At 44.1% G+C, this 21,451-nt stretch overlaps 1 protein-coding gene and 1 long non-coding RNA gene across 3 annotated transcripts in view; one reads left to right on the forward strand and one right to left on the reverse strand.

The window, feature by feature from the left end:
• The window catches only part of LOC141102936 (coiled-coil domain-containing protein 3-like), a 49,413-nt gene extending 33,610 nt beyond the window's left edge, over positions 1-15,803 (reverse strand). The window contains exon 1 of one of the 2 annotated variants that reach the window (XM_073591989.1): positions 15,545-15,803. The gene's annotated coding sequence lies outside the window, so the exon portion shown is untranslated. Of the gene's footprint in view, positions 1-291; positions 540-15,544 lie in introns of those variants that run through there. The other variant, XM_073591988.1, reaches the window with a different exon arrangement.
• LOC141102937 (uncharacterized) overlaps positions 15,688-21,451 on the forward strand; it is a 32,434-nt gene continuing 26,670 nt past the window's right edge. Inside the window, exon 1 of the long non-coding RNA XR_012235226.1 lies at positions 15,688-16,038. This is a non-coding gene — a long non-coding RNA (uncharacterized lncRNA). The remainder of the gene's footprint in view (positions 16,039-21,451) is intronic.

Here is a 21,451-nt window from a genome sequence, read left to right on the forward strand (position 1 = left end):
GAAATCTGATCTGTAAGCTTCACTGCTGGAGCCCAAAACCAAAGAAACAGCATCTGCTCCATAACCGGATATTACATAGAATTACATGGCATTTTTATAACTAAAGTTCTCCCTTTAAATACAGAACACAAGATGCATTCAGCAGTGCAGCCGATGAAATGAAAAACAGGTCATACTTACCGGCAAATAAGAACCTTTTTGCAAAATGATCCTATACTGAAACATTCCAGAAATTAAAAAAAATTCTCAAATTGTTTCCTTCCAGAAAAAATAAAATAAAAGCAAAGCTACCTGGAAAAGTGGCGGTGTCTTCCCAAAACCAATTCCAGAAGGAAACGTGTGATTGATTGATTGCTTGATTGATTGAATGAAATGACCCCCGGGACCTCCCGAAAGACCATCCAAACATCTACCATAAAGCCTTATTTCAGTCCTTCCTAATAGAACAGACATATATTATCCGGTGCCCATTGCTGATTTCTTGACTGCTCTGTAACAAACAGAAAGAGATCGCATTTTGCAAAGGCAACATTTAAATTCACTCACCTGAGGGGAACTAGATGGGAATGCAGTGCCAAGAATTCTACCAATGTGGAGTGTGGCTTGTCATTTTACAATTTTTCCACTAGAGGGCGACAATTATATGAGCTTGGCTAGCTTTGTTCATAGAAGGGAGGTTATTCCCTGCATAATTGCAGAGCAGCTGACAACTTTCTATTGAGTACACAAATTGGTATTGATGACTTCCATTATAAAACCATAGCTCCCAATTGTCCCCGATTTCGAGGGACTGCCCCTGATTTGGAACAATGTCCCTCTGTCCCTCTTTCCTCCTCATTTGTCCCTCATTTTAGTCTGATCTATATAGTTGTATATAAAATGCACTTTTTATCTATCAAAAAGTGTTTCCCAGAGCTAAACCTGTCATCTGATTTCTAAATTTCTGCATTTGTAAATTCCAAAAGCCAATATATAGGAATATTAGTGGTAAAAAAAAAAGCACGTGTGGGTTTAACAAATCTTGTTTTTTTTGTACAATTCTCCTTTAAGGGGGCGTGGCAAGGGGTGTGTCCTATGCCTGCATACATTTGCTGATAGGTGTCCCTCATTCCCATCTCAAAAAGTTGGGAGGTATGCTAAAACTTGTGTCCTTTGTACAATATGATATGTACACTGAAGGCTGAGTCTATGGAGGGGTAATATCATCAATTTTACATGTGTCTAATTATTATAAGACATTTACAACCACATATCTGAGCTAGGCATAGGCGTGCGCAGGGGGGGTGCCAGATGTAACCCCCCCACCCCACCGCAGTACTGCTGGCCTCCCTCCTTTCCTCTCACCCCAACTGCTGCGGGGGGGATGTTTCAGGATGAAGAGTGGGGGAAGGGGCTAATCATAACTGAAGCATAGTAAACTATGTTTACTATGCTTCAGTTTGTGAATGAACAGGAAGCCACTCAGCACAGAGCACGTCCCATTCATAAACTGCCCAGTGCCGCTGAGGCTGCAGAGAAAGGTATGTGTGTTTGAACTTTGAGCTGCACACACCTATGGAGCTAGGGTATGAACTAACTGTATACAAGGATATTAAAATGGACCTATCATCATTGTTAAAGCGGAGCTCCACCCAAAAGAGGAATTTCCACTTTAATGCCTGCTCCCCCGTTCCTGTTTGTGAAATGGAGCTTTTGGGGGGAGGGGGGGGCGGGTACCTGATTTTGACAGGTACCTGCTCCTACTTCTGCTGCAATCACCTTGGGTGATCCCCGCCCCCTCCCAAAGTCTTCTGGGACACATGACAGGCCCCAGAAGACTTCGGGACCCGTCACAGAGCGCAACGCTGCTTGCGCATGCTCAGTGGGCACCACGGCTGTGAAGCCGCAAGCTGTCACAGCCGGGTGCCCGTAGTGAAGATGCCGGTGCTGGCGAGGGAGGACACTACTGGGGTGAGAAGCCTGCTGGATCGTGGGACAGGTGAGCGGCTGTTTAAAAAAAGTCAGCAGCTACAGTTTTTGTAGCTGCTGACTTTTAATTGTCACTTAAGAGACTGGAGCTCCACTTTAAATGCATGCTAAGTAATGTCAGTGTAACACTTCTATGTATCTTTTTTACTTTTCACAGAGATCACAGTGCTCAATCTGACGATGTCTTCATCTGCTTTTTTTTTCTACAGAAGGACGGAGCCATCTTTGTTCAGTTATCATCCAGGGTCACCATTAAGTTCCTGCACAGAGATGCTGGCTTATACTGTAGATGACACAATCGAGTAAATCCTGGTGCCTCTTTATAAATGTCTGACACAGATCAGCCCCCTGCTGCAGCCTCTTACTTTGCTACAAAGTTACAATATAGGAGTCTGATCTATAGGGGAGAGGAGACTGAATACATTCTTTCTCCTTCCTGCAGCAGACCAATGACATCAGCCTAGGTAAAAATCACTGTACTGGAGCTAAAACACAAGTTAATTTGCATTAATGTACCGCACAACTAAAAATGGACCTAAGGTCTTTGAGAAAAGGCTGCATTTAGACAGGTCACATAGTTCTCTTCAAAGTAAATGCCGATATCCTTAAAGTGTTACTAAACCCACAACAATAAGATCAGTGTATGTATGCAGTAAAGCATGCTTGTTATACTAAGACGGCTTTCGCACTGGGGCGTTGGGGGCGTCGGCGGTAAAGCGCCACTTTACCGGCGCTTTTAATCCCTGCTAGTGGCCGAAAAAGGGTTAAAACCACCCGCAAAGCGCCACTGCAGCGGCGCTTTGCCGGTGGTTTGGCGGCGCTGCCCATCGATTTCAATGGGCAGGGGTGCTTTAGGAGCGGTGTATATACCGCTCCTACAGCGCTGCAAAGATGCTGCTTGCAGGAGTTTTTTACCGTCCTGCAAGCGCACGGCTCCAGTGTGAAAGCCCTCAGGCTTTCACACTGGAGAGACAGGAGAGGCTCTTTACAGGCGTTATGCAGGCGATATTTTTAGCGCTATAGCGCCTCAGTGTGAAAGCAGCCTTACTATGGAACCTAAGGGGTTCCTAATCCTCTAAACTTAAACTGAAGCTTCACCCAAAAGGGGACACTCAGCTTATCTGTCTCTTCCCCTCCGCTGCCACATTTGGCACCTTTTTTGGGGGGGAGCGGGTATCTGGAAGTTCGGCCCCCCTCCCTCCTTCCCCCACAGCCAGCCCAATTAGAGAACGCAGTGCGCGTCGGGCATGCGCAGTAGGGGGCAGCACGTATTTATTGCAGGCACTTCCAGTGATCATGTGGTTATTTTTATTTTTTTTTACTCACAGAGAGGGAGGGTGCAGGTTTTTCAGGGCCTGCCTTGATGTAGGGGAGAGGATCTGTGGCCCTCTGGTCTTTTTCCTATACCTAATTGAGGGTCTCTCTTCAAGACCAGAGTACCTTGCCCCTGTCAGGAGCCTTGCACCCCGGGGGGTGGGGGGGGGGGGGCAGGAAATGAGGCCTTTCCTCAGACTAGTACTGTACCCTTGTGTATGTTATTCCATGTGTTGGAATGTCATGGTTCACTTTTTATGTTCACAAGGTTTTGCCAAGCACTGCACCAGCTTCATTAGATAAAACAAGTTCAAATATCCATCAGTTTTCTTGGCAGATTCAGTAGTAGAATTAAAATATTTTAAGTAGCGCTGGTAATAAGGCGATTCAGGCTGGATTCACACCTACGCATTTTTAGTGCTTTTTGCATTTTGCAGATTTGCACTACAGAACCTGTTCCATAGGAAACCATGGTGAATGGACTGTAGTGCAAATCTGCAAAATGCAAAAAGCACTAAAAATGCATAGGTGTGAATCCAGCCTAAAGTGTCATTAAACCCAGACTATGAAAAGCTCTCAATTCATGTTATATAACCATACTCACAAAGCCACTAAAGCATTCATTTTGTGTAGAGTGAAATATACCTGGTTGATCCTGCCTTCAGCTGTCTCTCCCATCTTCTCTGTGTCCCCACTGCAGACTGAGATTGTGTAGACTAGCTGTTGTCATCTATTGAGCATGCTCCAGTTTCAGTTCCCTTCTAAGCTTTTTATTTCCTATTTTATCTCATCTGTGCAGCCCATGTGACTATAGAATCACACATGTGGGTGTATACAGAGTGGAAAATGATGGCCCTCCCTCCTTCTCCATGTCCTCCTATTGCTAAACACTATGGGGGAGGGGTATATGGGGGAGGGGTATAGTATGCTCTGATTAATTACATTCACTAAGAAGCTCACAAATAAAGCTTAGTTTTAATATAAATCACTGTGATCACGTGTGAACTTGGAGCGCCGTTCAAAGCTGGGGGATAACAGGTGTCCAGGTATTCAGAAAGTGGGAACAGGCATCAGGCTCTAATTCAGAAGCATGGCCATATGTGGGGTAAGACGACCCTCAAAAGCAACCCAATGCTTCAGATGCCCACATTTTAATATATATCAAATGTAATCTCTATTTAGTATCACTTTAATGCAGCCTAAGTAACACAGACTCTTTGTTTGTAGGCTCCTGATCGGACGATTGAATTATCCAATCAGGGTTCAGCACTGAAAACCATTAACATTCAAATGGTTTAACCACCTCCCGCCCGCTGTATTGTCAATTGAGGGGCGGGCAGCGGCTCTCTCGTTCTGGGACAACGGTCGTGTGACGTCATCATCCCATTCTCACCATGCTTGCATGCCTGCAGGGGCGCGCAGCACAGCGATCGGTGGTGTGCTCTGTCCCTGGGACACACTGCATCACCGATCTCAGTAAAGAGCCAATGATGAGGCTCTTTAACCATGTGATGAGCTGTGTCCAATCACAGCTGATCACATGTAAACAAGGAAACTGCCGGTTATTGGCATTTCTTTTCTCACATTGACGGTGTGTGAGGAGAGCTGATCAGGGGAGACCTGCACAAATAATCAGGGACTGATTATCAGTGCAGTACCCACTGTGCCAGGCAGTGATGCCAGTCAGTGCCCATCAGTGATGGCTATCAGTGCCCACCAGTAATGCCAGTCAGTGCTGCCTTTCAGTGCCCATCAGTGCCTGCTCATCAGTGCCGCCAATCAGTGCCACCTATCTATGCCCATAAGTGCCCCCTATCAGTGCCCATGAATGCCACCTATCAGTGCCACCTATCAATGCTCATCAGTGCTGATCAGTGCTGCATATTAGTGCCGTGTCATCAGCGCACATCAGTGAAGGAAAAAATTTACTTATTTACAAAATTGTATACCAGAAACAAAAAGATTTATTTTTTCTTAATTCTGTCTTTTTTCTTTTTTTTTAGCAAAAAATTAAAAACCCCAGTGGTGATTAAATACCACCAAAAAAAAAAAGCTCTATCTGTCTCAAGAAAATGATAAAAATTTAGTTTGGGTCCAGTGTTGCATGACCGCGCAATTGTCATTCAAAGTGCAACAGCGCTGAAAGCTGAAAATTGACCTGGGCAGGAATGGAGTAAAAGTAGTTAACAAGAATGATGGCTTGAGATCGCAAAAGTAAATTCAATCAATTATAAAAGGAGATTAGCTTGAGACAGCCAATTACAGGATGCTATAATTGACCCCAGATTATTTAGGGTAGGGGCACATTGGGCACTGAAGTGTAGCCATGGTTTGTTTTATATGTACGTTCTTCCTGTTAAATATTTATCCATTACTTCTCCTTTCCAAAAAGTACAGTAAAGATGAAAAACCTCTCTGGCCATGAGGTTGGAACTGTATTTCAAGCTATATCACATTTATGACTAGAGAATTGCAACCAAATTTTGGTCTATCACAGACTGTAACGACCTGGAACAAGTATGCAGCAAGCAAAGCCCACCATTTATCCATCCTATATCCCCAACCACATCCTTACCTGCAGAGACCTTGACCAGTTTTTTTTTGTTTTTTTTTTGGGGGGGGGAGGGATGCCTTTTTAAATGTTCTAGAGTATATATTACAAAATAGAGCCTTGGGGCATACCTTGACTCAAAGTAAATGTTCCTTTATTTAAACAAGGGCAGTCAGTCCTGCAATACAAAATAAACACCACGAAGCGTAAGAGTATCTTTTATTTATAAAACTCAGAAAACAAATGTTACAAATGAGATACATGGTAACACTATACATCATTTACAATAAAAGTTACAGAGCATTTGCTTCAAAATACAAAACTTTGAATATTTTTATACTTTTAAAAGTTTGGTTAAAAATAAATACAGCTTTTGATTTTTGAAATGGTGGACCTCCCACCCGATTCAAACCAAGTGCATATATATATATATAGATAGATAGATAGATAGATAGATAGATAGATAGATAGATAGATAGATAGATAGATAGATAGATAGATAGATAGAAGTATTTATAAAGATAGATAGATCTTACATCAAATAAATTATTATAAATATTTCAGATTAATACTTTTCCTGATAGGTAACAAGAAGTCCATACACAGGAGGGTGGGGGCAACTTGCATTTGTCCACTGGACTGGTTTTTTATTCATCACATCAATTGTAAGATCTCAGCATCTGAGTTTCCAGCCCCACCCCTCTTGCTATGCCTATTTTAAGTGCTATGCCCCCCCTCCCCCCCCCAGTTACTTATAATATAAAATAAATTAATAAACAAGATTAATTGTGATGAGAAAGTGATACCTTGTAACATCTGTTTTCAGGGCTTAATATTAATCTAACCTGAAAATCAAACTGACAATAACGTCCCCTAATGATTTTTTGCTGCTAAATCCAATACAATTGCAATTAATGTTTAGCTATATTTATTTTGAAAGATACATTAGTAGTCTATTAGGTAGAATCTGTTTTCTGTATACCTTGGAAATACGGGTTGTAATGCCCCATACACACGATCGGAATCCATCCATCTTGGATGGTTTTTTCGACGGAATTGCGCTCAAACTTGCCTTGCATACACACGGTCACACAAAAGTTCTCTGAACTTTCGACCACCAAGAACGCGGTGACGTACAACACTACGACGAGCCGAGAAAATGAAGTTCAATGCTTCCGAGCATGCATCAAATTGTTTCCGAGCATGCGTATGAATTTTGCGCGTCGGAATTGCTACAGACGATCGGAATGTCCGATAGGAACTTTTCCCGTCGGAAAAATAGGGAACCTGCTCTCAATCTTTTGCTGGCGGAAATTCCGCCAGCAAAAGTCCGATGGAGCATACACACAGTCGGAATTTCCGACCAAAAGCTTTCATCAGACTTTTGCTGGCGGAATTTCCGATCGTGTGTACGGGGCATTAGGGTTGGATGGATCAGAGATTCGGAGAACTCAGCCAATCATAACACTGGGGCATCATCTTATGCATAACAAGTTGCTTGTGAACTTAACGTTGGACTATATGACTGCCAGATAACAGGCAAGTTGTAGAGATGCCAGCATGACAGGAAACCAAGATACAGTTTGGGATCACCTACTCTACAAGGCTCCAAAATGATCTTTAAGGCCGGCCAAAAACTGGTTTGAGTCCTGCTGAATTCTTGCTGAGTCGGCCGAGATTCGAACCGTTAATGGGCAGGCTGAATGTACCAAGTTGATTGATCAACTCAGATACAACCAGCCTGCCGGATTCTCTTACAATTGTTGCTAGCGGCTGCTATAGCTGCTAGCGATAGTCACTGTCTTCTCCTGGCAAGGACGGCTTCCCCACCTGCCCCCCTCCCCCCCGAGCAGACAAAAGCTCGGCAGGAGGGATTCCCCTGTCAGCACTGTCTGTGTTGATGGGGGAATCATGCAAATTTAGTTCCTGCAACCCGTGGTTGCAGATAAGAAACTTGCACCGTCTATGGCCACCCTAAGTAGTGCAGTTTTTCAGTAAATAAAATTCTGGCAAAAATTGAGAGTGCGTTTAGGAGAAAATAGTGGTGCCTTTAAAAGCAACCTTCTGCTACCCGATTGGATAATTCTTAGAACACAGTAGGGAGAACACAGAAACTGCAAAACTGAGGACAGTCTAGAAATCAGGACACTTAACACTTATGGTTTTTGTTACTCACAGGTGGATGACAAAAATCACCAACAACATTCCTGTTTTATACATGGCTATAAAAACATCTGCTAAAAATTGTGCTGCAAGCTAAAAAAAAGTCTTGCAGACAAGGTAAGACAGGACATAGAAAGAATTAGACACATGCATGTTTAATCTACCCTCAAGAAATGATGACTAGTCCACCAAAGATGTCTGGAAAATAAACCAGAACCCAACCAATCAGCGGGTCCCTTTTCGTTTTTCACAAGCACTGGCAGCACAAAAAGGGAACAGCTGGTTGGTTGCTATTTAAGCATTTTTAAAAGGTCTTCAAACACAATGCCCAAAGTGCATTCATTGGTACAGTTACCCATATAAACCAGAGGGAATTCAGCTTGCTGCAGCTTAGCAAGTATTCAATAAATTGTGATGTATGTTCTGGCTGGCCATGTGGGCCAACTGTATAACATTTTAGAAGGCAAAAAAAAAGATGTTTCTGAGTTGCCCATAGAAACTAATACCCCCCCCCCCCCCCCCCCATAGTGGCTCCATTCCTTTATTTAATATCTAATTAGGTAGGTTCTTGTACTACAGAGCTGATACTATAGAGTTGATAGTAAATATTAGGAAGATTGCACAATCATATTGCAATGTGTGTAGCCAGCTTTACCAAGAACTAAAATCACAGACATCCACAAATTACATTAGAAACATTTGTCTAAAATATAGAAATATTTTGATAAAAAGGGCTTCATCCAGGATATATCACATAATCAGACTCGGTCTGCGGAATGGGTGTTCAGGCTGAAGCCCGAAGTAGTAACATTATAGGGGTACTTTGTTGTATTGTTACAAGAAAAAAAAATCATATGGAATGCACATATGACTTTTGTAGTAAAAAAAGATCTGTAGTCATCGGGGCAGCACAATAAACGTCCCTTTGGGGCATTAGGGAGAGTCTCAGACAAGACATAATGATCAAATTTGGGTTTCTCAATATCAAGGTTAAAGAAATGCTAAGTCTACATGCAACACAATTTTGTTTTGGACCTGATGCTTTCTGTAGTTTTTATCTGAGCGTTGTATCATTGTCTCGATGTTGGGATGTTGGAGGGCGAATCTGCATGTCATCAAGCACATGTAGAAATTCTTGGCTGTAATTGTACGTATCAGCATTGCTGAGCCTTCGGAGCATCGGAGGAAGAGAGCCGTCTTCCTCAAGGTAGACCAGCGTACCACTGGATGATATTGGTGGTAAGTAGAGCTCTCTCTCCCACGGTAGAGCCCAAAGAATCGACATGTCTAATTGGTCACTTTGAGGAGTCGGTGCCTTGTATTCAACAGACACTGAATGTCTTTTCTTTAAGATAGGCTTGGGAAGTCTGTTTAAAGACTCTTCTGGGACAGACCGACGTCTCCGTTGCATCACTGCTTGACTGGACGGTGGAAATGACACCTTTGCCTTTCTTGGAGTGTAGGAACTCATGATTGGTATTGGTGGAAACAGGGCCTTGTTTTTTGAAGTATCTTCACCCAGTAAAGAGGTTCTTTTGGGATCCTTGCCAATTGTGGTTGGCGCTTTGGTGGACATTTTTGCTCTAGGCTGAATTGTTCCACCACCTTTCTGTGTCAGCTGGCTTGATATTCTTCCGAACTCCAACTGGTCAACGAGGCTGCCTGGTTGTTTGGGAGCACAGCCAGTTGCTTTTCTTCCAGCCGTGGCAAACCTCTCAGTCTGTCTCTCATTCACCATATCCATAAGTTGTAGCTTGGCTTAGGTCAGAAAGCTAACCTCTTCAACAACAAAGGACTGCTCACAACTCTGAAAGCTCCACCAACTCTGGCTGGCTATATATACCTAATGCAGTCTTAAGTTTTGAAATCTGTGGGTTGGGATTTGGAAAAAGTTCAAAGGCAACAATCAGCGGCTGTCAAAGTGAATAATCTGTCCTTCTAAATATAGCGCACGTTCATGACCAAAAACAATAAGAAGTTCAGTGTCCCATTTACTTACTACAAATTATCAACTTGGCCCGAGGGTATAGAATTTCTTGCCGAGAGCACAAACAGATCCCTTCAACATTAATGCTTCATTGCCAGCTAGTGATGATTAAATAATTTACCTCTTGTTTACTGTAAGTACCTGGAGAGATATTACTGTATTTATCCAAGCAGCTTGTTTCCTGTACATTGCGTTGTTGATATTTGAATGTTATCTGGTTAACTTTTGAACCAAAGATTGCAAAAATCAGCAAACAGAACTGTGAATCACCTTGATTAGCACATTAACAAACATGTCAGAAAATGATCAATATTTGATATATTGGAGAGAGAGCTGGCATCGCCAGCATGTACGATGATTCTTTTTTTTTTTTTATTTTTATAAATTAAAATGATACTAAAGTCTCCAACATGTCATACTTACCTGTTCTGTGCAGTTGGTTTTGCACAGAGCAGCCCCGATCCCCATCTTTTTGGGTCCCACGCTGGCGTCTCCTGGCCCCTCCCTTCTTCCGAGTGCCTCCACAGCATGCTATGGGTCACTACTCTGTGTCCATTCAGACACAGAGCTTCGGCGCGGCCCTGCCCCCACTCTCTCTCTATTGGCTTACTGACTTTGATTGACAGCAGTGGGAGCCAATGGCAATAGGGAGGGAGAGTCCCGGACAGCGAGACTTGAACCGATGGGGGTCAAGTAATTAGGGAGGCTGCTGGACACAGAAGGCTTTTTATATTAATGCATAGAATGCATAAAGATTTAAAAAAAATATTCTGACTTTAGAACCACTTTAAAGTTGTGGTCTGGAGCACCATAAGTGAAATGCCTCCATCCCTAAATACATACAATAGCATATACAGTACACTGGTCATGGGACTTTACATAAGGCAAATGACAAAATGTAACATGGTAGGTACATATGATTACAAGTTTTATTGTTCAATAGATTGACACAATGCAAGTCTTTATACACATAGTTACAGGTTCCATTTTTTAATAAATAGGCACAATAAAATTCCAACTTAAAAAAGATAATAATTGTTACGTAGACATTGTAACACCATAAGGTCATAGCTGATCATGGTGTTCATAAACATAATGTTATTAGCAGATAAAGGTACATAATCATATGAAATATTACGTCCAGAAAATTCATTGCATCCCAGACTCGATTCGTGGATCACTGTCCACTTCCTCAGAAGTAGATGCATAATAAATGTCTATAAAAATAAACAAACAAAATGATAAAATTATGTAAAAGGTAGATGGCTCCCGAAAAGAAAATGGTGGGTAGCCTTAACACTTACAAATCAGCTTTACCTTTTATTTATTTTTTCTTCTTCTTTGTTATTATTTTATGAATATGATGTTTGTAAAGTTAAAAACTCTAATAAAAATATAAAAAAAAATAAAAATAAGGCCCAGCAACCATAGGGGTACAAGGCGCTAGAGGACATCTAACGTGGGAGCTGTGGCGGTTGAACTACGCGGACCAAAGGGACAAATGGAGGGCAGACAGATTTTTCTTAAAATAAAGGTCCTTGAAGTGTATGGATTCAAAATGGCACCAAAAACGAATGCCAACACTTATCTGTGAAAAATATTAGAATATATAGAATAAGAAGTACATAAGAATCCATGTCCAAAGGATGTGACACGTAATAAGTGTACATGCAAGAATATTTGAAGAAAAATGTATAAATGGTTTAAAAAAGGATTAAAAAAAAAAAAGAGAAAGAAAAAGCAGAAAAGATGTGAATGAAAACAGAGGTCTAGAGTGAAGGCAAAAATAGAAATAGGAATAGGGGGCAATGTGAGACTGACCCCAAAGAAAAATGACCAGATAATATATCGATCAAATAAAAAGTCAATTAAAAAAGAATCAGAGAGAGAAAAAAAGAAAACATACAATAAATAATGAAGAAAATAGATTTGCCTCATGTAAAGTCCCATGACCAATGTATTTCCTATTGTATTATTTTTTTTATGTGAACATTAAAACTTCCTGTCTTTAGAATTTCCCAAAGAAATGTGGTAAAATCACATATGCTTGAGTGAAGGTTATCCATGTGTAGCACCCTCCTAGACAGGTGCTAGGTTAGGTAAATTTAATTCTGGGCTCATTTCTCCTGCAATCCAGAACTTTTGAGGTGGTTCAGGAACATAGGTGTGGAGTAAGGCAATTGGGCAGCATGAATATTTATACTGTCTCAGCCAATCCCTGTGTGAATGTACAGATGGTTGCTGGGAAGATGTATAAATTGTCTGAAACCTGGAACAGAAGTGTCGTGTCCCTGAGGAGATCACAGCTTAGGGGGTCTGATTGCCCCCTGGTCAAGCCTACCATGTGTCTGCTGCTGGTAGAGGTCCCAGCTGGGATAGTTGGGGAGGCTTACTTTGCTGAAAATTGCTGAAGCTGATTGAGGGGCTGTCATCTGAGGATCTAGCCTGATATCACTGGGAGAAAGTGTCTGGAAGTTAATAGAAGGAGGCAACCAATCTTCCAGGCATTGGCAAAAGGGGCATTGTGTCTGGTGTTCTGAGGAACTCTGCTCAGATTTCTCAAGTTGCTACTACAAGGCTTAGTCCACCATTTACTTTTGCAAGGACTTGGCTCATAGTTCTACAGAAGAAAGCGTGTCCTCCTGTTTGTACATTGTTTTGGAGCATCCCATACAGTTCCCTTCCCTATCCCTATCCAAGTTACCAAAAAATAAAAACACCAAAAAGAGAATACCCCGGGACTGTTCACTAAGCCAATGGAGTGACTATGACAATGTGTCTGGCTGTGGGGCAACTATTGGGAAAAGAACCTTGGGCATCTTCCCAGCAGCTCCTACGAAGTTTACCACTACACATGCATGGACATTTTTACATTACCAAACCACGTAGCCCAAAACCCAATCCCTAAAATGTATATATGATTAGATGTTAATGTAATTTTACATATTTTCTACCCTTTAAGATGTGCAGCTCTCATTAAAAGGTGATAAAAGATCTGGGCACATTCTATTATGGGGTGTATCCTTTTTGGATTTTTGTGTTGTCACCCTGTCCCATGTGCGGCTGCTGGAGACCACATTTGGTAAGAATTGCGCAGGCATGGTCCACCATTGGTACTATCAAGAAGTCAGGCCAGAGTGACAATGTGCAGCTGGCATTGGATTAAAAGAGAAGTTTGGGGTATATAAAAAAAAACAAAAAACAACATCCATACTCGCCTCTATGCTGCAGCATGGGTGTGACGCTGCAGCTGTCCCATGTAAGCTCTCTGCCCGAGAACTGAGCGATCACATGACCGCTAATTGCTCAGTTTTTGGTCTGCTCAGAGCAGAGAGCGGCAACTGTCATCAGTTACCACTCTCTATTCTGCTCCTTTAGCTCTCACTGGAGCGCCAGGCTGGCGGTGGGCTTGACATAGCTGGCTCTGGCTCTCATCTTTGCACTGAGGAGCAAAGCCAGCTGTCAATCAGGCAGCTAGCTGGATCTGAACAATATTGCTAGGAATCTTCCAGAGCCTGAAGCGGCTCTGCCATGTCAACTGATAGCGGGCTATAATCCCCTGTCAGCCGACTCTGGGTCACAGTAGTGACAAAGTAAGTGCTCTCCTGTGACCCACAAGAGACATACAGTATAGCCAAAAAAGCTTTTTATCAAACTTCTCTTTTAAGTGCATGGATAAGGGCTCATGTAGGCCGGTGTTCTTTTCAAATGCAGGTATTTTAATTGCATCTGATGCATTCGTTTGAATAGATAACAAGGCATTTCAAAAGGCTTGCATTAAGATAAAAAACCTTCTGCCTTTACAACCACTTTAAGTCTTCATATGTGAACATTGAGATGTATTTTACACATGAACACAATTGTTGGATTTATTATGATTTTGCTTTAATTTTTTTACAGGGTGCTGTTTTGTAAGTAATGTTAACAGTTTTTTCACCATTATTTTTATATCACTTGATTATTGAAAGCTTTTTCTGTGAATTGAGTTTAGTGAGGGTAGCACTGCTACCTATAAAAGACATGCATGAGCAAGTTTGGGGTGGAGGAACTTGACTGTCTGTAATGTCCTTATCCCTCCACTGGAGGCTCCGACATTTCTCCTGTAATGTCTTTATCCCTCCACTGGAGGCTCCGACATTTCTCCTGTAATGTCTTTATCCCTCCACTGGGGGCTCCGACATTTCTCCTGTAATGTCCTTATCCCTCCACTGGAGGCTCTGACATTTCTCCTGTAATGTCCTTATCCCTCCACTGGAGGCTCCGACATTTTTCCTGTAATGTCTTTATCCCTCCACTGGGGGCTCCGACATTTCTCCTGTAATGTCCTTATCCCTCCACTGGAGGCTCTGACATTTCTCCTGTAATGTCTTTATCCCTCCACTGGGGGCTCCGACATTTCTCCTGTAATGTCTTTATCCCTCCACTGGGGGCTCCGACATTTCTCCTGTAATGTCTTTATCCCTCCACTGGAGGCTCCAACATTTCTCCTGCAATATTCTTATCTTTCCACTGGGAGCTCTGATATCTCCACAAACTCCGTCGCAGATTGATGATGTCACAGCGACATCACCCGGCTCCTCCTCTTGTCCCTATTTAAACAGCCGACGCCTTTTGCTTGACGTTCGTGCTAAGAACCTGATGCCAGGTAAAGAGCTCCAACAGAAGACTGCCGTCATCTCTCTCTATTGGACCGGTCAGAGCCCCGACTACCATCTCTCTTTTGGGCCAGACAAAGACCCGACTACCATCTCTCTTTTGGGCCGGATTGAGCCCCGTCTTCCACCTCACTTTTGGGCCGCACAGAGCCCCTCCAACTTCCACTTGTTGGGCCGGACAGAGCCCCTTCCTCTCTAGTAGTCAGAGACTCTCCTCTGCCCTACCCACAGTCTACTTACTTTGCCTGAAGAAAACCTTACCTGTTCCTTTCCACATAGGAGACCAGTACATCTCTCAAGAAGCCCCTGGGTGACCCCATCTCCAGGAATCCACCCACTGCAAGTATCTTTACGTTTCCTATAAACTTTATTCCTGTGTAGTGCTACTAAGCTTAAGTTGCCTCTGAAGCTCCCCGTCGTGGCTGTGTATTACCACTCTAAATAAAACCAATTGTATTTGCAACCTTATCTGAGTCTTCCTACCTGATAGCTGTTAAGGTTAAAGTTAACTGTTAAGAATATAGTATTCATAGACTTCCCCAACCCAACATAGTTCACTCCCTGAAGCATTACAGATAGCACGAACCTCCTACCAATAGGAATAAAATGGATCCATCGGAGGTAGTTACACACCTGGGGGCCTTCAATCAGAGACTTGACGCTCTTTCACAGATGGTCTCAAACCTTTCAACTGAGAACCAGACTCTCAAATCATATGTCACTGATAACTTCCCTATTCGTGTTACACACCCCGACACCCCAGAACCGAAAATAAGCCCACCAGACATCTTCTCGGGGGATAGGAGAAACTACAGAGAATACATTAACGCTTGTAAACTGTTGTTTGACATGAAACCACAAACTTATGCCACCGACAGAACAAAAGTTTGCACAGCCATTTCCTACCTTAGAGGGGAACCCCGTGCCTGGGCAAACACTTTCATAGAGAAAAAAGATCCAATCCTAAACTCATTTAGCGACTTTAGGGACACCATGGATCTATTATATGATGACCCCAGCAAGCAGATCTCCGCTGAGTCTGCCTTACGTGCTCTGTGACAGGGGAAAAACCCTGTTAAAGATTACATGTGTGCTGTGTACGGACGGTGTCACTGGCTGTGCCTCGGCCACCAGGTTCCGGATCATGCATGGGCAGCGGGTGCCTGGTGATTGGACGAACGGGGGTCACGTGCGGTGGCAGGGCTGGATTGCTCCGGGAGTCCTGCCTCCGCCTTGCTGTATGAACCACCGCCGTCTTCTCTTTCTCCGCTCTGGACTGGATCTCCCCTTTCTCAATTGTGGCAGCCAGTCTGGCACTGGCAGTGCGGCGCCAGCTCTACCCCACATACAATGAAATTACATCTCCGAGGAAATGGATCTTCCTGACCAAGTGAACTGTGGTATGTGAAACGGATGTACACTTCACATACACAGAGCATCACTCTCTCCCCCACTTATCCTCAATGTCCCTCACATCCCCCCCAATGTTCCTCCTGTCCCACAATGTCCCTCCTGTCCCCCACTTATCCCCAATGTCCCCCCAATATCCCTCCCCCCCATGTTCCTCCTGTCCCCCAATGTCCCTCCTGTCCCCCACTTATCCCCAATGTCCCCCCTATGTCTCTCCTGTCCCCCACTTATCCCCAATGTCCCTCCTGTCCCCCACTTATCCCTCCTGTCCCCCACTTATCCCCAATGGCCCCCCTATGTCTCTCCTTTCCCCCAATGTCCCTCCTGTCCCCCACTTATCCCCAATGTCCCTCCTGTTCCTCCAGTCCCCTCAATGTCCCTCCTGTCCCCCACTTATCCCCAATGTCCCTCCTGTCCCCCACTTATCCCCAATGTCCCTCCTGTCCCCCACTTATCCCCAATGTCCCTCCAGTCCCCTCAATGTCCCTCCTGTCCCCCCATTTATCCTCAATGTTCCTCCTGTCCCTCCAATGTTCCTCCTGCCCCCCAATGTCCCTCCTCTCCTCTCACTTATCCCCAATGTCCCTCCTCTCCTCTCACTTATCCCAAATGTTCCTCTTCTCCCCCCACTTATCCTCAATGTCCCTCCTGTCCCCTCAATGTCCCTCATGTCACTCCCCTCCTCCCACTTATCCTCAATGTCCCTCCTGTCCTCCCACTTATCCTCAATGTCCATCTCATTCCTCCCAATTTCCCTCCTGTCCCCCCACTTTTCCCCATTATCCCACTTATCCTCACTTATCCTAACTGTCCCCCCTCCCCTCCCACTTATTTGAAATGCCCCTCCTCTCCCCCCACTTATCCCCAATGTCCCTCCTGTCCCACCACTTATCCCAAATGTCCCTCCCTCTTCTCCCAAACGTTCCCCCCTCTCCTTCCACATATCCCAAATGTTTCTCCTCTCCTCCCATGTATCCCCAATATCCCCCACTTATCCCAAGTAACCCCTCTCTCTCTCCCCACTTATCCCAAACAACCCCGACTTAGCACCAATGCCCCCCTCCCCCACTTAGCACCAATGTTCCAACTCTGCCCCAAGTTAGAAATGAGCACATTGCGCGCCTCCTCTCCCCCCCCCCCCCCATTTAGCACCAATGCCCTATTAACTTAGCACCAATATCATTGCCTATACCCCCTCATTGCACTAATGCACCCTCTCCCCACCTAACAACATTGCACTCCTACTGTAAGCTGTAGCTGCACTTCTGTAGCAGCCCCTCTCTCTGATACTTTGTAGGTGGGGAAGAGAGGATTTGGGGGTGGGAGGAGAGCTCTGAACTGGAAGGGGAGTTGTAAACTGTCCTGTGAGACATGCATTCCTGAGCCCTGCAATCTGTACGTAGAACACTCCTGAACTCTGCAGTGCATTCTCTCTCTACGCAGTGCACGTCTGAACTCTGCTCACTCTGCGTAGCGCACTCCTGAACTCTTTGGACTTTTGAACTCTTCACTCTGTATGTAGTGCACTCCTGAACCCTGCACTCAGTACATAGGACAAGCCTGATCTTTGCACTCAGTGCGTAGTAGAATCTTAATCTTTTCTCTTTGTATTTAGCACACTCCTAATCTTTGCACACTGTAGGTAGCTCACTACTGAATTCTGCACGGTATACGCAGTACACTCCTGAGCTCTTCACTCTGTATGAATTGCACTCTGAACTCTGTACCTAGCGCTCTCCTAAACTTTACACTCTGTACATAGGGTACTCCTGATTTTTGCAATTGATACGTAGCATAATCTTGATCTTTGCACTTTGTATATGGCACACTCCTGATCTTTGTACTCTGTACACAGTACACTCATGAACTCTGTACATTCTGCACTCTGTGCAGAATGCACAAGTAGTATTTAACAATGCTCCATTAAGACTCTCCCACTCTTAGGCGGTGGTGGTGTGGTTAAGTTTCTGCACCTATTCTCTGAGAAAAAATAACCTGCCTATAGGATGTCCGCAGTCTCTGACCATCTCCTGTAGTACGTCTGCAGTCTTTGACCATCTCCTGTAGTACGTCTGCAGTCTTTGACCATCTCCTGTAGTACGTCTGCAGTCTTTGACCATCTCCTGTAGTACGTCTGCAGTCTTTGACCATCTCCTGTAGTACGTCTGCAGTCTTTGACCATCTCCTGTAGTACGTCTGCAGTCTTTGACCATCTCCTGTAGTACGTCTGCAGTCTTTGACCATCTCCTGTAGTACGTCTGCAGTCTTTGACCATCTCCTGTAGTACGTCTGCAGTCTTTGACCATCTCCTGTAGTACGTCTGCAGTCTTTGACCATCTCCTGTAGTACGTCTGCAGTCTTTGACCATCTCCTGTAGTACGTCTGCAGTCTCTGACCATCTCCTGTACTATGTCTGCAGTCTCTTACCATCTCCTGTAGAATCTCTGCAGTCTCTGACTGTCTCCTGTAGTATGTGTAGCACTAAATAATATGCACAACTCTTACATCTGGGTTATTATTGGCTGCCTGCTCTGCTGTATATAGGTGCTCCTTTTTGTTTACAACCAAGACCTCTGATTGGCTGCCCACAGCCTTTTATTATTGGCTGATACTGAGAAGATATCTCTTTGACTACTGTAATCAAAGAGATATCTCAAATCTAACCAATAATAAAAGGCTGCAGGCGGCCAATCAAAGGCTCAGGCTATGAGTGGAGGAACCTGGGCCCCCATTCTTGGGTGCTAAAAGCCCACAGGTTAGGGGGCGCAAATTATTTCCCTTGCCCCGGGTACCCACGCTACGCCACTGGGTGGAATCACTGCCCCCAGCGGAAGTCAACCTGGTACCTAGGGCATACCAAGATTTCGCTGATGTCTTCAGCAAAAAGAATGCAGAGCTTCTACCCCCATATAGACCATATGATTGTCCTATAGAGTTACTCCCAGGCAGCAAAATTCCTTTTGGACATATATATTCATTATCACAGCCTGAATTGGCCCATCTAAAAGAATATATAGAAGAAATTTTAAGAAAGGTTTCATAAGACCGTCCACCTCACCCGCAGCAGCAGACATGTTTTTTATCCGGAACAAGGATCAAAGCCTATCATCGATTATAGAAAAATGAACAAGATCACTGTGAAAAATAGATACCCCCTTCCTCTCATCCCAGAATTATTGGAACGTCTGCAAACGGCGAAGTTGTTCACTAAACTTGATTTGAAGGGCGCGTATAATCTGGTCAGCATCCGTCAGGCTGATGAATGGAAGACAGCTTTCCGCACCCGTTACGGTCTTTAGGAGTACCTGGTTATGCCCTTTGGCCTGTGCAATGCACCTGCCACTTTCCAGTTCCTCGAGAACAACATTTTCAGGGACCTTCTTGATGTTTGTCTAGTAGTATATCTAGACAATATACTTATATACTCTGACAACATCGCAGACCATTGCAAGCATGTCAGATGGGTTCTCTCTAGGCTGCGCACACATAATTTATATGTCAAATTAGAGAAGTGCATTTTCGAGTCCAACACTGTCACATCCTTGGGTTACATCATTTCCGAGAAAGGAATACAGATGGATCCTGGTAAAATCGAATGTATCCAAAAATGGCCCAGACCCCTGAATAGGAAGGCACTTCAAAGATTCCTAGGATTCGCAAATTTTTATCATAAATTCATTAAAAAATTTTCCTTAGTTGTAAAACCATTAACCTAACTCACCAGTATTCACACCAACTATGCATGGAATACACTAATTTAGGAGGCCTTCGATACCCTGAAATGTCGGTTCACCACTGCACCCATCATACGCTTACCAGACCATAACCTACAATACATCCTGGAGGTAGATGCCTCCCATCTGGCCCTAGGGGCTATCCTATCCCAAAGATCGTCCATTGATGGACCGCTTCACCCTGTGGCCTACCATTCCCGATCCCTTACTCCCGCTGAGATCAATTACCCAATAGGAGAAAAGGAGTTGCTAGCAGTGAAATCCGCCCTGGAGACTTGGAGACACCTACTCGAGTGTACCTCACTACCCTTCATAGTGTACTCTGACCATCAAAACCTCCAATACACTCAGCGCAACTCTCCTCCAGACAGATACGCTGGGCTCTTTTCTTCGATAGATTCCACTTTGTCATCACCTACCGACCTGGATCCAAAAATGGAAAGGCTGATTCACTATCTCGCCTAGAAGAACACCAAGGTACAACTGGCAGAAATTCCCAAATCATCCCACAGCAGAAAATGTTATGCACCATTTTGACCCTCAAAGAGGAATTGCAGCAGGCACTAACCTCAGAAAACCCCCCAATGCAATTAGAGACAGTTGAAGAGGGGTCCCTCTACAAAAATAATAGGCTGTACATACCGACTTCTCTACACCATCGAATTCTTTGACTTACTCATGACGTACCCCTGGCTGGGCATCCTGGCATCACCAGGACCCTTGATCTCCTTCGCTGCCACTTCTGGTGGCCGAAAATGGAGAAGTCAGTAAGGGAGTACGTGTCCTCCTGCGAGACTTGTGCCCGTTGTAAACACAAATCTCGACCCCCCCCCCTTTTGGTCTCCTCACAAGTCTCCCTATACCCGAAAAACCATGGCAGGCCATTTCCCTTGACTTTATCGTTGAGTTACCCCGCTCAGGCGGTTACAACACAATCCTAGTCGCAGTCAACTACCTTACCAAAATGGCTCACTTCATGCCTCTTATGGAACTACCAAACTCCAAAGAGACGGCTGAGATCTTGACACAACATGTTTTCAAACTCCACGGAATCCCTTCAAGAATTGTGTCAGATCGAGGATCACAGTTCATCTCCAGATTCTGGAATGCTCTCTGTCTAAAACACCAGATTGACCATCGATTATCAACTGCCTACCATCCTCAAACGAATGGACAAACCGAAAGGGTAAATCGCTGTCTAGAACAATATATCCGTTGCTACTGCACTTACCTACAAAACGATTGGCATGAGTTACTTCCCCTAGCAGAGTTTGCATACAACAATACCAGTACTACCACAGGTTATTCACCTTTTTATGCTAACTACGGTTTCCATCCCTCCTTCATCCCTCAGCAGATACCTACCAACAACCCTGCGGCTGAAGATTTTATCAACACCTTAAAGAACCTCATTCCTCAACTACGCGATAACATCACTAGAGCCCAAAGCAGACAAAAGGCCTACTACGATCTTCACAGGAGAACTCCACCCTCATAACAAGATCGGAGATTTAGTATGGCTATCCACCAAACACCTTAACCTGCAGATGCCTTTACACAAATTTAGTGGATTATTCATTGGTCCTTTTCCCATCCACTCAGTGATTAACCAGGCAGCCGTGAGGCTAAACCTACTGTCGTCCCTACATATTCATCCGACCTTCCACGT

The sequence above is a fragment of the Aquarana catesbeiana genome, linkage group LG07, assembly GCF_042186555.1.
Source record: "Aquarana catesbeiana isolate 2022-GZ linkage group LG07, ASM4218655v1, whole genome shotgun sequence".
NCBI classification, from domain to species: domain Eukaryota; kingdom Metazoa; phylum Chordata; class Amphibia; order Anura; family Ranidae; genus Aquarana; species Aquarana catesbeiana.